The sequence below is a fragment of the Lissotriton helveticus genome, chromosome 3_1 (assembly GCF_964261635.1).
Source record: "Lissotriton helveticus chromosome 3_1, aLisHel1.1, whole genome shotgun sequence".
Lineage (NCBI taxonomy): Eukaryota > Metazoa > Chordata > Amphibia > Caudata > Salamandridae > Lissotriton > Lissotriton helveticus.
Genome location: NC_136061.1, coordinates 472919057 through 472932375, shown reverse-complemented (window position 1 = coordinate 472932375; position 13319 = coordinate 472919057).

The following is a 13319-nucleotide window of genomic DNA, read 5'->3' as shown; positions in this document are numbered from 1 at the left end:
GTGTGGTTGTCAGTTTTGACCTACACATCAGTGGGGTGATGCATAGGAGGACGCTTTTTGCAATATTAATAAATAGATATATATACATACCCTGGGATAATGCCCTCGTCCGTATAAAGAGATAAGTGACTGCATACACATTGGTTAGTACACAATCTCAGAAAATAATGAAAGCGCATAGATATAAGTAAGGGCAGGATTTCTAGAACAGTTTAGCTCTGAATGATGTGTCTGGTCTATAAACATACCAATTCTATAGTTATACCTAATATGTTTCTGTGACAGATGATAAGGACAGGCTAAAAGATAATGTAGACTAGAAAAATATCATAATATCCAAAGCCTGGATATTAATAAATATACACAAAGTGTTCTTGTATATTCTTCATCTTATAATAAAGTAACAACATAAAGATCACAAAAAAGTGTAGAGCCTTACAGTAATCTTTGTATTATTTCTTTGCGTGGCAAAAAACAGTAACCCAATGTCCTGCGCTTAAATTGTTTTTTTCAGAAAGAAGCCTCTGTGACAAGAAACTGGATTCTGGCAGGCACATAAGCATATCAGATACGTATTAAACTCTATTCAAGAAATGACATAGAGCCTCCCGCACGATGGAGCCACAGGCTGTACAACTAATGGCCGTCTTAAATAACAGACATGTGTCTCCGATTCCAATCAATTAACGCTTTTCTAGCAAGAATGCAATAAAATAAGAAGACTACAAGTATACGTTGCCTGCTCTTTTTTTTATCAGAAACTGCACTTCAGGAGTGACACAGCCTTTGTCAATATTTATGCAGTCATTCTAAATCACACACAAAACAGAACCCTTCCAGTCTTTAGCCCTGAAGAGAATCCCAGAAACCAAAGGGGGATTCAAAACGTGTTGGCACGCTTTCACCATTGGGGCATGATTTTTCGTATGAAATAACGGGACAACAAAGGGAACTAGGTTTTTCATACATATAAACCCTGTGTTGATGGGGGCGCTAGGTGGTGCAGGACCAAGATGGATGCACGCCCGTGAGGCTCTGGAAGCTTGGCGGCATAATCCGTTAACTATCCTCTGATGAGCTCCATTACTGCCTCTACTGTAGCCTGCCGTAACCCTCTGAACACCTACCTTGCCTCTAATGTGGGAATTACAGCCCTCCAATGTCAGGGGTAAGCATGGGCGTAAAATCCGTTCCGCTCGCGGAATTTGCGGATTTTCGGTAAATTAGCAATCCGTGAACTCTAGCGAATTTGCAGAAAATCCGTAAATTTGCACGCGGCGGATTTTTTTTCTTGGTGATACAATTTTGCGGCGAGCGGCGTTCACTTACCGTCATTCCGCGTTTGCCGAGTTGTTTTTCTTGATATTTTGCTAGTGCTGCGCCATTTTGGATCTTGCTGCGGGATCCCGCGGGAGTTTGTCGTCCGCGATTACGTCATCGCGCCTTGCCACCGTGCACAGCAGCACGCATCGCGAGAGTTCGCAATTGCGAACACGTAGGTGCGGCGGGCAGCAACAATCTCGCACTCGCAAAATACAGATTTTGCAATTTCGCACAAAAAATCCACCAGCAAACAGCATAAACCTTCAGAAAATGATGATTTTTATCAGAATCACTCCTCAGGTTGACATTTGCCTGCACTTTTTTTTAGCAAGGAGTCCATTTTGGAAGGAAGTGCCCCACAGTCTCCAACTTCCTGTTCCTGTACAGCAGGCTCCTCCCAGTGCTTTCTTCATGTGCTGGTCACTTTCATTTGGACCTTGACCTGGAAGGATTACTCTTTGTGGATGCTGCTGGATATTTGGATTTAAGGCCTTTTTGACTTTCTTTGGATCACTTTTGGATTAGAACTCAACTTTCACAAGTAAGTTTGTTTGGGGCATTACAGTTGCTGCAATTACAATTTTGGAACTTTTTCAGAACATTAAATAAAATATATTGTGGGTAGCCACAGTATCCAGTAGGACCAGGGTTAGTTATGGGTGCATGATACAACTGTTTTGTTGAATTTAAACATCATTGAGGCCATGGATGGGCTGGGATTGTGCTGAATTTTGTGTTTTTGTCGATTTTTTTGGGGCTGCTGTTGTGACCTTTTGCCCAGGGGTAGTGAGTGGTGCATGGACTTAGTCTGCCTGTGGGGTCTCTTTAATGTAAACATCCTGGATGGCATTGGATTGTGGTGATTTTTGTGTGTTTTTAGTTTTTTTTGGGGTGTTCTGTTGATGTGGACTGGCCATGTGGGTGGTGGTGGCCATCTTGAGTGCTGGTACAGGCAGGCCCTCAACATGTGCTTGGGGTTCAAGGGGCCATTTTGAAGACAGGCAGTGTCTGAGGCCTGCACCCATTTTGCCTAGCTTTCATCCATTATGCCCAGGGGTAGTGAGTGGTGCATGGGCCTAGTCTTTCTGTGGGGTGTCTTCTTGAATTTAAACATCATTGAGGCCATGGGTGGGCTGGGATTGTGCTGAATTTTGTGGTTTTTGTCGATGTTTTGGGGCTGCTGGTGGGGCCTTTTGCCCAGGGGTAGTGAGTGGTGCATGGGCCTAGTCTTTCTGTGGGGTGTCTTCTTGAATTTAAACACCATTGAGGCCATGGATGGGCTGGGATTGAGCTGAATTTTGTGTTTTTTGTCGTTGTTTTGGGGCTGCTGGTGGGGCCTTTTACCCAGGGGTAGTGAGTGGTGCATGGGCCTAGTCTTTCTGTGGGGTGTCTTCTTGAATTTAAACATCATTGAGGCCATGGATGGGCTGGGATTGTGCCGAATTTTGTGGGTTTTGTCGATTTTTTGTGGCTGCTGGACTGAGTCTGCCTGTGGGCTCTCACTCTCTTTAATGTAAACATCCTGGATGGCATTGGATTGTGGTGATTTTTGTGTGTTTTTCGTTTTTTTTTGGGTGTTCTGTTGATGTGGACCGGCCATATGGGTGGTGGTGGCCATCTTGAGTGCTGGTACAGGCAACATGTGCTTGGGGTGCACCCATTTTGCCTAGCTTTCATCCATTATGCCCAGGGGTAGTGAGTGGTGCATGGGTGTAGTCTTTCTGTGGGGAGTCTTCTTGAATTTAAACATCATTGAGGCCATGGGTGGGCTGGTATTGTGCTGAATTTTGTGGTTTTTGTCGATTTTTTGGGGCTGCTGGTGGGGCCTTTTGCCCAGGGGTAGTGGGTGGTGCAGGGACTGAGTCTGCCTGTGGGCTCTCACTCTCTTTAATGTAAACATCCTGGATGGCATTGGATTGTGGTGATTTTTGTGTGTTTTTCGTTTTTTTTGTGGTGTACTGTTGATGTGGACTGGCCATGTGGGTGGTGGTGGCCATGTAGAGTCCTGGTACAGGCAACATGTGCTTGGGGTGCACCCATTTTGCCTATCTTTCATCCATTATGCCCAGGGGTAGTGAGTGGTGCATGGGTGTAGTCTTTCTGTGGGGTGTCTTCTTGAATTTAAACATCATTGAGGCCATGGGTGGGCTGGGATTGTGCTGAATTTTGTGGTTTTTGTCGATTTTTTGGGGCTGCTGGTGGGGCCTTTTGCCCAGGGGTAGTGGGTGGTGCAGGGACTGAGTCTGCCTGTGGGCTCTCACTCTCTTTAATGTAAACATCCTGGATGGCATTGGATTGTGGTGATTTTTGTGTGTTTTTCGTTTTTTTTGGGGTGTACTGTTGATGTGGACTGGCCATGTGGGTGGTGGTGGCCATCTTGAGTCCTGGTACAGGCAACATGTGCTTGGGGTGCACCCATTTTGCCTATCTTTCATCCATTATGCCCAGGGGTAGTGAGTGGTGCATGGGTCTAGTTTTTCTGTGGGGTGTCTTCTTGAATTTAAACATCATTGAGGGCATGGGTGGGCTGTGATTGTGCTGAATTTTGTGGTTTTTGTTGATTTTTTGGGTTGTATAACTGGTGTTCCTCTGTCTTCCATTACTTTTAGGTGCACAAGAGAACCACCAGTGCCAGGAAGAAGTCCTGCTGCGGTGTGTGCAGCACAACGTCACGTGTGGCCACAGACAACTCTGCAACTTGTGCAACTGCGGTCTGCTGTTCTGAGTGACATCTGAAGAAGATGGCCCCAAAAAAAGTTCCCCGTAGCTCCTCTAGCAAGAAAGATGGCAGAAAGGAGCAGAAGAAGCAAGTTACCAAGCAAACTGGTGTGCCGCCCGCCACATATTTTGGGAATAAAAAAAAATACGCCTGCAGCAGCAGCGGGATCTGCTGGGGACCAAGCTGGGAGCAGCACCCCCGCTCCATTGGGCTCAGTGCCACGACCCCCACGCCAACTTAAGTCCAAGACCTTGAGTGCTGCAGAGGCAGCCAGTCTACTTGTTCAATCACCATCGACCAGTGATGTTGGCTCATCGCAAGAAAGTAGCAGCAATGCCCCTCAATCAACACAGGTTGTTGTAACTCATCTGACGAGTGTTGAACAACCACAGCCGCAACAACAACCACATGTGCAAGTACAAGCCCAAGTACATGTGGAAGGAGAGGCGGCGCAAGGAGAGGAGCAGGCAGAGGTGCATGGAGCGGCACAAGTGCCCACAATAGTTGTTCCTCCCGAAGTAGGGGCACATCTGGAAATCGACAATCAAGCCGAGGTATCATTCGAGGAAGCCACTCCTCCTGATGATCATTCCTTGTCTTCCACATCCCGAGCAAGGAAAAGATCAAGGGTGGTGGTGTCTACATCTTCTTCAAGCCAACTTCCTTCTGATGATATGGATCTTACTTGGGAACCAGCACCACTGCCGTCTGAGAGTGAGGCTGAGGCACACCATGATCTGACAAAGGTAGCTAAGTAAAAGGAAGATCGTCTCCTCCGGCCCCCCAGACATTTCAAGTCCGCAGTTTGGGACTTCTTTAGTATTTGCACAAAAAAGGAAAACCGAGCCATTTGTAGCATTTGTAAGCTTGCAGTTAGTCGTGGTAAGCTTGGTACCAACTATGGGACTGGAGGCCAGAGAGGTAATCTTGAGAGACAGCACACTGTCCAATGGTTTGCGCACCTAGAGGAGATCAAGAAAGCCCGAATTGCAAGTCGAGAAAACGTTGATGTTCCATCTGATGATGACGAGGAGGAAGAAGCGTCACACGCTTCACTTACACCCAGTACCCCTGTCAGCACACCCCCTGTCAGCCACACTAAGAGTGTGGGACAGAGTGAGACACCAATGCGAAAAAGTTCATCAGCGAGCGTAACTGGGTCGAAGAAGTCAGACTCATCATCATCCCGTAAAATGGTCCAGGGCAACATTAAAACCATGTTGTTTTCAAACGCGCCATATGAACGCAACCACCCAATGGTGCGTCTGTATAACACTAAGCTGGCTAAAATGCTAGCGCTGGACCTTCTCCCTTTTTCTTTTGTAGAAGGGGTTGGTTTTCTAGAATTAGTGGCAGCGCTCTGCCCTAAATGGAAGGTTCCTAGCCGGTTCTATTTTGCCTGAGTTGCGGTTCCAGCACTACATGAAGATGTGCTGGAGGTGATTGGGGCAGCTTTGCAGAAGAGTGCTGTTCACACTATACATCTGACAACAGACATGTGGACCAGTGGCGCAGGCACTGATTACATGTGCATCACTGCACACTGGGTCTCTCTTTCAGGGGTTAAAGCAAAGCTAAACGCAGGTGCTGACCTGGACCAAGTTTTCAAAGCTGCTCGGAAACATGCAACACTAGCCATGTTTGGCTTGGAGAAACGTCATACAGCACAAAACATTTTGAATGAGTTCAACACAAAGGTCTTTCACTAGCTGTCTCCAAAAAAACGCGGCATTGGTTATGTTTCCACGGATAATGGCGCCAATGTAGTTAAGGCCATGGAACTGGGTGACTATTTCAGAGTGCCGTGTTTGGCGCACTGTATAAACCTGGTTGTTAAAAAATTCTTGGATAAAGACAGTCCAGCATGCCAGTTAGTGGTCACCTGCCGAAAAATGTGCAACCATTTCAGCCATTCTTTTAAGGCCCGGAAGCATCAGAGGCGCCTGCTACATGAACGTCGAATGCCAGTGAAAGCACTCATCCAGGAGGTGCCAACACGTTGGAACTCAACCCTCTACATGCTTGAGCGTCTGTATGAGCAGTATGCGGTAGTCGATCAGTATTTCTTAACACTGGGTACAGCTGTGAAGGAGGACCTTAGGTTAAATGCGGCAGAATGGGAGCTAGTTAAAAGCCTGACAGACATGCTTCGTCCTTTTGAGGTCTTCACGCGTGCAGTCAGCAGGGAGGACTGTAATTTGGGAAAAGCTATCCCATTGTTGCGCATGCTGGAGCACAAACTGAAGGCGGTGTCTTTCTTCAAAGTTTCAAAAAGATGAAGAAAAGCAAGAAGCTTTTGTTTTGGCGGAGAAATTATTAGAGCGCCTACTTGGCGATGAACGTCTTCAAAAGATCCACTCAGAACAGCATTACATTTGTGCTACTATTCTGCATCCAAGCTACAAAAAGGCGCTGGCAGGCTGTGCATTATTTCCTTTTAGTGATGAAGATGTTACAAAGTACAAACGTTGGCTAGCCTTGTCAGCCATCAGGTTTGAAAGAGAACCGAAGCAAATTGAAGGAAAAGGCAGTACATCAGCATCAGCAGGCCATCCCCAGTCAAAAGACTCCACTTCTGCATCTGTGGCTGTGGCAGAAGTGACCTCTCAGCCGTTAAAGACACCGGCAACCGCATCATCTGCACCAGACACAACAGAAATATCGGGTGATGAAGAGGATTGGCTAGCTGAGATTGGGTATGGTTCTCAAAAGGTCCGAGCAAAAATTCAGCAAAGTGGAGGAACCGTGGAGAACTTTGAGTCGATGGTGCAGGACTAGTTGAATCATTCAACAGAGATCTATGTTAATGCTGACCCATTGGCGTATTGGCATGGGAAAAAAGAATTGTGGCCAGAGATCATCAACCTGGCTATACATTACTTGTCTTGCCCACTCGCAAGCGTGTCTTCTGAACGTGTTTTCAGTGCTGCTGGTGGCATTGTAACTTGCAAACGGACCCGCCTCTCGCCCAAAAATGTGGAGATTTTGACAATGATCAAGATGAATGAGCACCTCATACCACCAGATTTCAAAGTACCAGATTGCATGACGGAAGAAGACGAGGAGGACAGCAACTTAGATGAGGGAATTTCTTCTGTGTTAGGTGACACTGACCTACTCCTGTCTGAATTTGCAGAGTATGAGGACGAACTCTTCTTCCCTGACACCGAGCCCTGAAAATGAGCCAATGAATTCAGAAATTTTCTTTTTCGTACTTATTCACTTTTATTCCTGTGTTTCTGTCTTTCTTTGTTTTGCACAGTTAATATAATTAAAACTTTAATCACCTGTACTTTGCTTTTTGGCTGTTTGGGGGTCTTCTACTTGTTTTCGCCTGGGTTGGCGGCTCTGGGGCCATTGCTGGGAAGGTCTAATACCGGATAAAACTGGTTTAAACAACATCCATGAGGAAAAAGGTTTTGCATTTTCTGACTTTTCGCTCAATGTAGCGTTTTCGGGGGCCTGTTTGGGGGGCTTCCTGGTGTTTGTGGGTGGGTTTCGGGGTCTGGGAGCACTACTGGGTATGGATAGTTTAGATAGCAAGAGGTTTGAAGGAAATCCATGGAGGCAGAGGGGAGTTAGGGCCTAGCTGCAGAGCGCGCGTTGAATGATTTTGGAAATTTTCAGAAAAGTGACTAAGTCCACATTTTTGTACTTTTGCTTTTTGGCTGTTTGAGGGTCTTCTACTTGTTTTTGCCTGGGTTGACGGCTCTGGGGCCATTGCTGGGAAGGTCTAATACCGGATAAAACTGGTTTAAACAACATCCATGAGGAAAAAGGTTTTGCATTTTCTGACTTTTTGCTCAATGTAGCGTTTTCGGGGGCCTGTTTGGGGGGCTTCCTGGTGTTTGTGGATGGGTTTCGGGGTCTGGGAGCACTACTGGGTATGGATAGTTTAGATAGCAAGAGGTTTGAAGGAAATCCATGGAGGCAGAGGAGAGTTAGGGCCTAGCTGCAGAGCGTGCGTTGAATGATTTTGGAAATTTTCAGAAAAGTGACTAAGTCCACATTTTTGTACTTTTGCTTTTTGGCTGTTTGGGGGTCTTCTACTTGTTTTCGCCTGGGTTGACGGCTCTGGGTCCATTGCTGGGAAGGTCTAACACTGGATAAAACTGGTTTGGACAACATCCATGAGGAAAAAGGTTTTGCATTTTCTGACTTTTTGCTCAATGTAGCGTTTTCGGGGGCCTGTTTGGGGGCTTCCTGGTGTTTGTGGGTGGGTTTCGGGGTCTGGGAGCACTACTGGGTATGGATAGTTTAGATAGCAAGAGGTTTGAAGGAAATCCATGGAGGCAGAGGGGAGTTAGGGCCTAGCTGCAGAGCGCGGGTTAAATGATTTTGGAAATTTTCAGAAAAGTGACTGTCTACATTTTTGTACTTTTGCTTTTTGGCTGTTTGGGGGTCTTCTACTTGTTTTCGCCTGGGTTGACAGCTCTGGGGCCATTGCTGGGAAGGTCTAATACCGGATAAAACTGGTTTGGACAACATCCATGAGGAAAATGGTTTTGGCACTTTTTGTAACTTAGGGTTCGTTAGGGTTAGCCCTAGCAGCAGGATTGCATGTGTTTCGGGGTGTTCTTGATTTTTGCAACTGAGTTCTGGGGTCTTAGAGCACTCGTGGGAATGTGTAATTTTTGTTGCAAGTGATTTGAAGAAAATCCATGGTGGGAAAGGGGGGGTTACTTACTCTGTGAGAGGCACTTAGTGTTGAAAACATTTAGTCATTTACACTTAAAGGAAGAAAATGACACAGACTTAAGTTTCAGGAAAACAAACTTACTGTTAAACCACCACCCACCAGTCTCAAAAGCAGTAAAAAACAGGTATGCTCAGATAAAGTTTCAAAAAGTATATTTGTATAGCCCTAACAAAATAATCTCCCGCAAGACCCTCCCTAACCCCAACGATTGTCCTTCAAAAGTCCCAAAAAGAACCCAACTCCCAAATCCCACCCCCCAAAAGTCTCTAAAAAAGGGGCAAGGGACATTACGGCAGGATGCTGTTCACTGTAGCGGCCAGGGCATCATACTCCTTGCGGAGGGTGGCATGGTCGGAGCGGAGGCCCTCCACCAAGTTCTTATAAGTTAAGACCTCCTGCTCCAAGTAGGACACTCTGAGGGATAAGCGGCGCTGGCGTGCCTTGCAACTCCTGTGGGGGGCAGCTGATGTCTTTGCTGCTCGGCGGTTGGCTTTGGTAGCCCGGCTCCGTAGCGCTGGAGCACTGCGCTGGCTGGCTGCCCGTGTGGGCCCGGAGGAGGATGCAGCTGTCGCAGTAGATGTACTAGTAGACTGCGTGTCCTCCTCCTCCAGGGCCAGCAGCCGCCGATATTCTGCAACAGTGGTATCCAGCCTCCGTAGCCGGGCCATTTGAGCCTGCTCCTTCCTTGATGGTTTGTTGGATTTGGAAGGAGCAACTATATAAAGAAAGAAAGACATAGTCTGTAACCAATGCTCTTAAGATTAACACAAAATGATTGAGCAGAAAGTTGTGTCACAGTACAACTAGCAACTTGAAAGCACAGTACATAACTATTGAGGCCAGTATCTATCTAACCTCCCACTTCTTCATCCTTGCTCTAACATTAGTGGGAGTTTAAGGAACAAATTCTACGGGCACTATGGACTTCCATTACAGTCGACTATGACAGTACACCAGTCTTATTCTTCTTCTTCTCTCTTGTTTAGGAAAATTGGTACGTTATCTTCTGCAAGCCGGCATAATGCCAGCGCAGTGAACTTGCACCCGAGAAAAACAGACGCACACCGTGATGAGTGAGACAGACTTGCGTTACTGTACCGGTACAGTACATGCAGGTGGTGAAGCTCATATTTTTCTATTACAGGTGGCACTGAGAATACTCTGTTAAAAGGGCTACTGCTTAATTAATTTAACTTTCACCCTACAGTGCAAATGAGTACTAGAGAAGGAAAAAGAAGAAACTAAATAATCTGATTATCTATCACTTCACATGGGATGTATTTGATTACATATGGGATGACTGTAGGTGCTCTGCTTTTTATTGAGTGAACAGTGATACACCCACACATGAATGACGTACTACTACCAAACTAAAATTATTAAGAGAGGTAGGGAGTGTCCACCATAATAACCGGATATATGCTGTGCTTGCAGTTGCAATACAAACTACTGCTACTATTCATGGCAGTATTTGGACAAAATTACAACTTCTTTTCCTTGCCTTTCCTACACTGGAACGGACGTGCGGGTGCGGTGTTACATGATCTTCAAAGTAACACTTTGTTCATCCAGTGACCATCTACTCTCTCTAGATACACATATGCTATCTAAGAGTCAGATAGTACCATGATCTAGGCATCCATCCATTCAAAGTATATGCACACATACAGTTTCTGTTTCACCCACCAAGGCTGTTCTCCTTCCACCCATCCTTGCTTCATCATTCACCCAGCCATGCACCATACCATATTCTTTCCTTCCCAGCCACCTCGGGGACCAAGCAAACACATATCATTCTTCTTTGCCAGTCATCATTAAATTTCTCGTCCTTCCACACTTACTTACACCCTTCTTTCGCTTTTCGTTCATCCCATCCATCAAGTTCATCTCAGATCTGATTGGGATTCTTCTCGCCAAAAACTTCACAGCTAAGTCGAAGTATATTTAGAGGAGGCTACTACCTGGTTGATTTATAATACACCCGTGCAGAAAGCACACTCTGCAGTCTTCAATCTCAATAAGTAAGGAATATATAGCTTACCTCTGCCCGCCACCACCGTGTGAACCCTCACAGGCACATTGGTGTTGTCCGGCACTTGCACCGCCTCCTCCCCAGAAGTGTCCTCCTCATCCACTACCACCACCTCCGCGCTGGCCCCGCCACCAGATGTTCCACCTACAAAGTACATTTAAGATTGTTAGAATACACCACTCACTACTATATAATATTTGGTTTAGGAATAAAGAAATGTGAAAAAAAACAGAAAACGATGTAATAATTTGTGACTGTCTAATCTAAAGTAAAAATGTTCCTTTTTCCAGGGAAGTTTCAGTGCATAGAGCTATTGCTGACTAGAATGGGAGTCCAATGGAATTGCCAAATGTGCAATCTTAGTTAGCTACATAAACAGACTAATAAGAATAATCTAGTAATACCACAGGGAGTCATAGTCGAGGCAGGATAAGAATTTAGATACAGTATACAAGAAGAACAAAGACGATTTAGAAAAAATCGAATGAGGAACGCTAGGAAAAAATAGGTACTCTATATTAAAATGAAAACTTACTGGGGCCAGCAAAGGAGCCCTCGCCTGGCCGATCCTGCCCTTCTACAGCAGCAGCAGCAACCACCTCCTCCTCTGTCCTCTTGCCCCTGGGGGGAGCTGATGTACAACATGAAAGAAAGAAAGAGACGAAAACATGGATGATTGTTGTCAACCAAATGAAACATTTCAAAAGAACAATAACAAAATATTTTGACGAAATAGCAAATAGACAACTATTCCACGGGATATATTGACCGATCCCATGTGGTCTACTACGTTATTAGTATTGCTTGATTTGCTGACCGTCCACTTGGAAAGTTCATATGTAACTCACTAAACAAACTACTAAAAAGGTTCGCCTAGGACTGGCAGGCAGCAGTCCGCAGCACGCAAAGTGACAGACAAAGTCCATCGTGATTGCAGATCAGTGACAACACTAAAAAGTTTCCTACTACATTACCCAGTCATTAAAATACTCAAACTATCAATCCTCCACCACTATTTCTTCTTATCGCCATGTGTACAAAAGAAGGACTAAACTTGAGTCTGTAGGGGCTGATTTAGAAGCCACTTGCGGCTCTTTTGCTCCATTGTTGCGTGACTTTTGTGACGCAGCGGCAGGACAAAAGAGGCGCCATGGTGCAGCGTATATTAACAACGTGACGCATATGGGAGATGCATCACGTTGTAAAGCCCTGCGTCATCAGGGGGCGTTCCGGTGCAAGGGAGGGCGTTCCTGCGCAGGAACGCATCCTAAAAGTGGCTGAGTGACATCTACAAGATTTCAATCGGTCACTCTGAGGACAATGATGCGTGACTCAAACCCTGCGCCTGCTTGAAGCAGACGTACGGCTTGACGCAGCATTGGAGAGATAGAGCACCCCAGAGCATTGCTGGAGCTGCACCATCGTTGCGACGCAACTCCAGCAATGCGCCGCCTTTACGGCACAGAAGCGTAACGCTTCGGTGACGTTTTGGGCACATGGTGCGCCGCATTGTAAATACGGTGCACCATGGGTGGTGGTGGCGTGGCGCACAATTACTGGCGCATCCCTGCTACTTTGCAGGGATGCGCCAGTAATTAAATATCTGACCCTTAGTGTCTAGCATTACACAGTTCTTTAAACTACACTCATGCATAATTTCACAGGCCAATGAAATGAACACAAAATCGAAAACAAATAAGCATAGTAGCAGCGCTACTGAGAAGGAGAGCAGTGCATCTGAAATGCACAGAAGATTTTGAAATATAATTTACCTACAATGTAATCAGCAGCATTATTGCTCTTGGTAAAAAACAAAAATTTGCAAGATAATAACACACTGAGCAGGAGAAAACAGAGTAGTAAAGAAATAGCTACTACTACTCACCAAGCCCGGGGATCTCAAGGCCGAGCAGGTCCAGCAGATCGCGTTCCCGGTCCAGGATATCCGTCCAACGGTGGGTGACTTGGTTGTAGGTGCGCCAGACCCGAGATTGTTGGTACATGGACCGGCACACCTTCTCCCACCGCTTCCGGCGCTCCCGGAGCCCATAGCCACTAGCGATCTTGCCGCCTGCCATGATGGTCCTGGGGAGGCGGCGCTGAACATAAAAAACTAGTGCGGCCACCTCCTCCGCGCTGAAGATCTCCCGGGGCGCGACATTCTCCCCCCTCAAACGCCCGCACGGGAGCCGGGCACGGGGTGCGGGACCCTTCCCCTTCGCGGGCTGCTTCCCAACTCCCTTTACCATGGTCTGGGCAGAAAGGAAGCTAAATAATGAAGAAGAAATAGAATAGGGAAGAAGAAAAGAAAAGAGTTTAAAAAAGTAGTTTAAAATTAACAAAAAGTAGCAGAAAACACAAAAATATAGAGCTAGAAAAATAGAGGGATAGATAATAAGTAAAATAGATCAAAACAAACTTCAAACAAGCAAAGGATGGCAGAGATTCGGAGAGGATACAGATTCAGAAAGCATGCCCAGAACCATGGGAATGAATGAGAAACAAGATGGCGGCGCCCAATCACGACCGCGTGGGCAAGTTCGCGC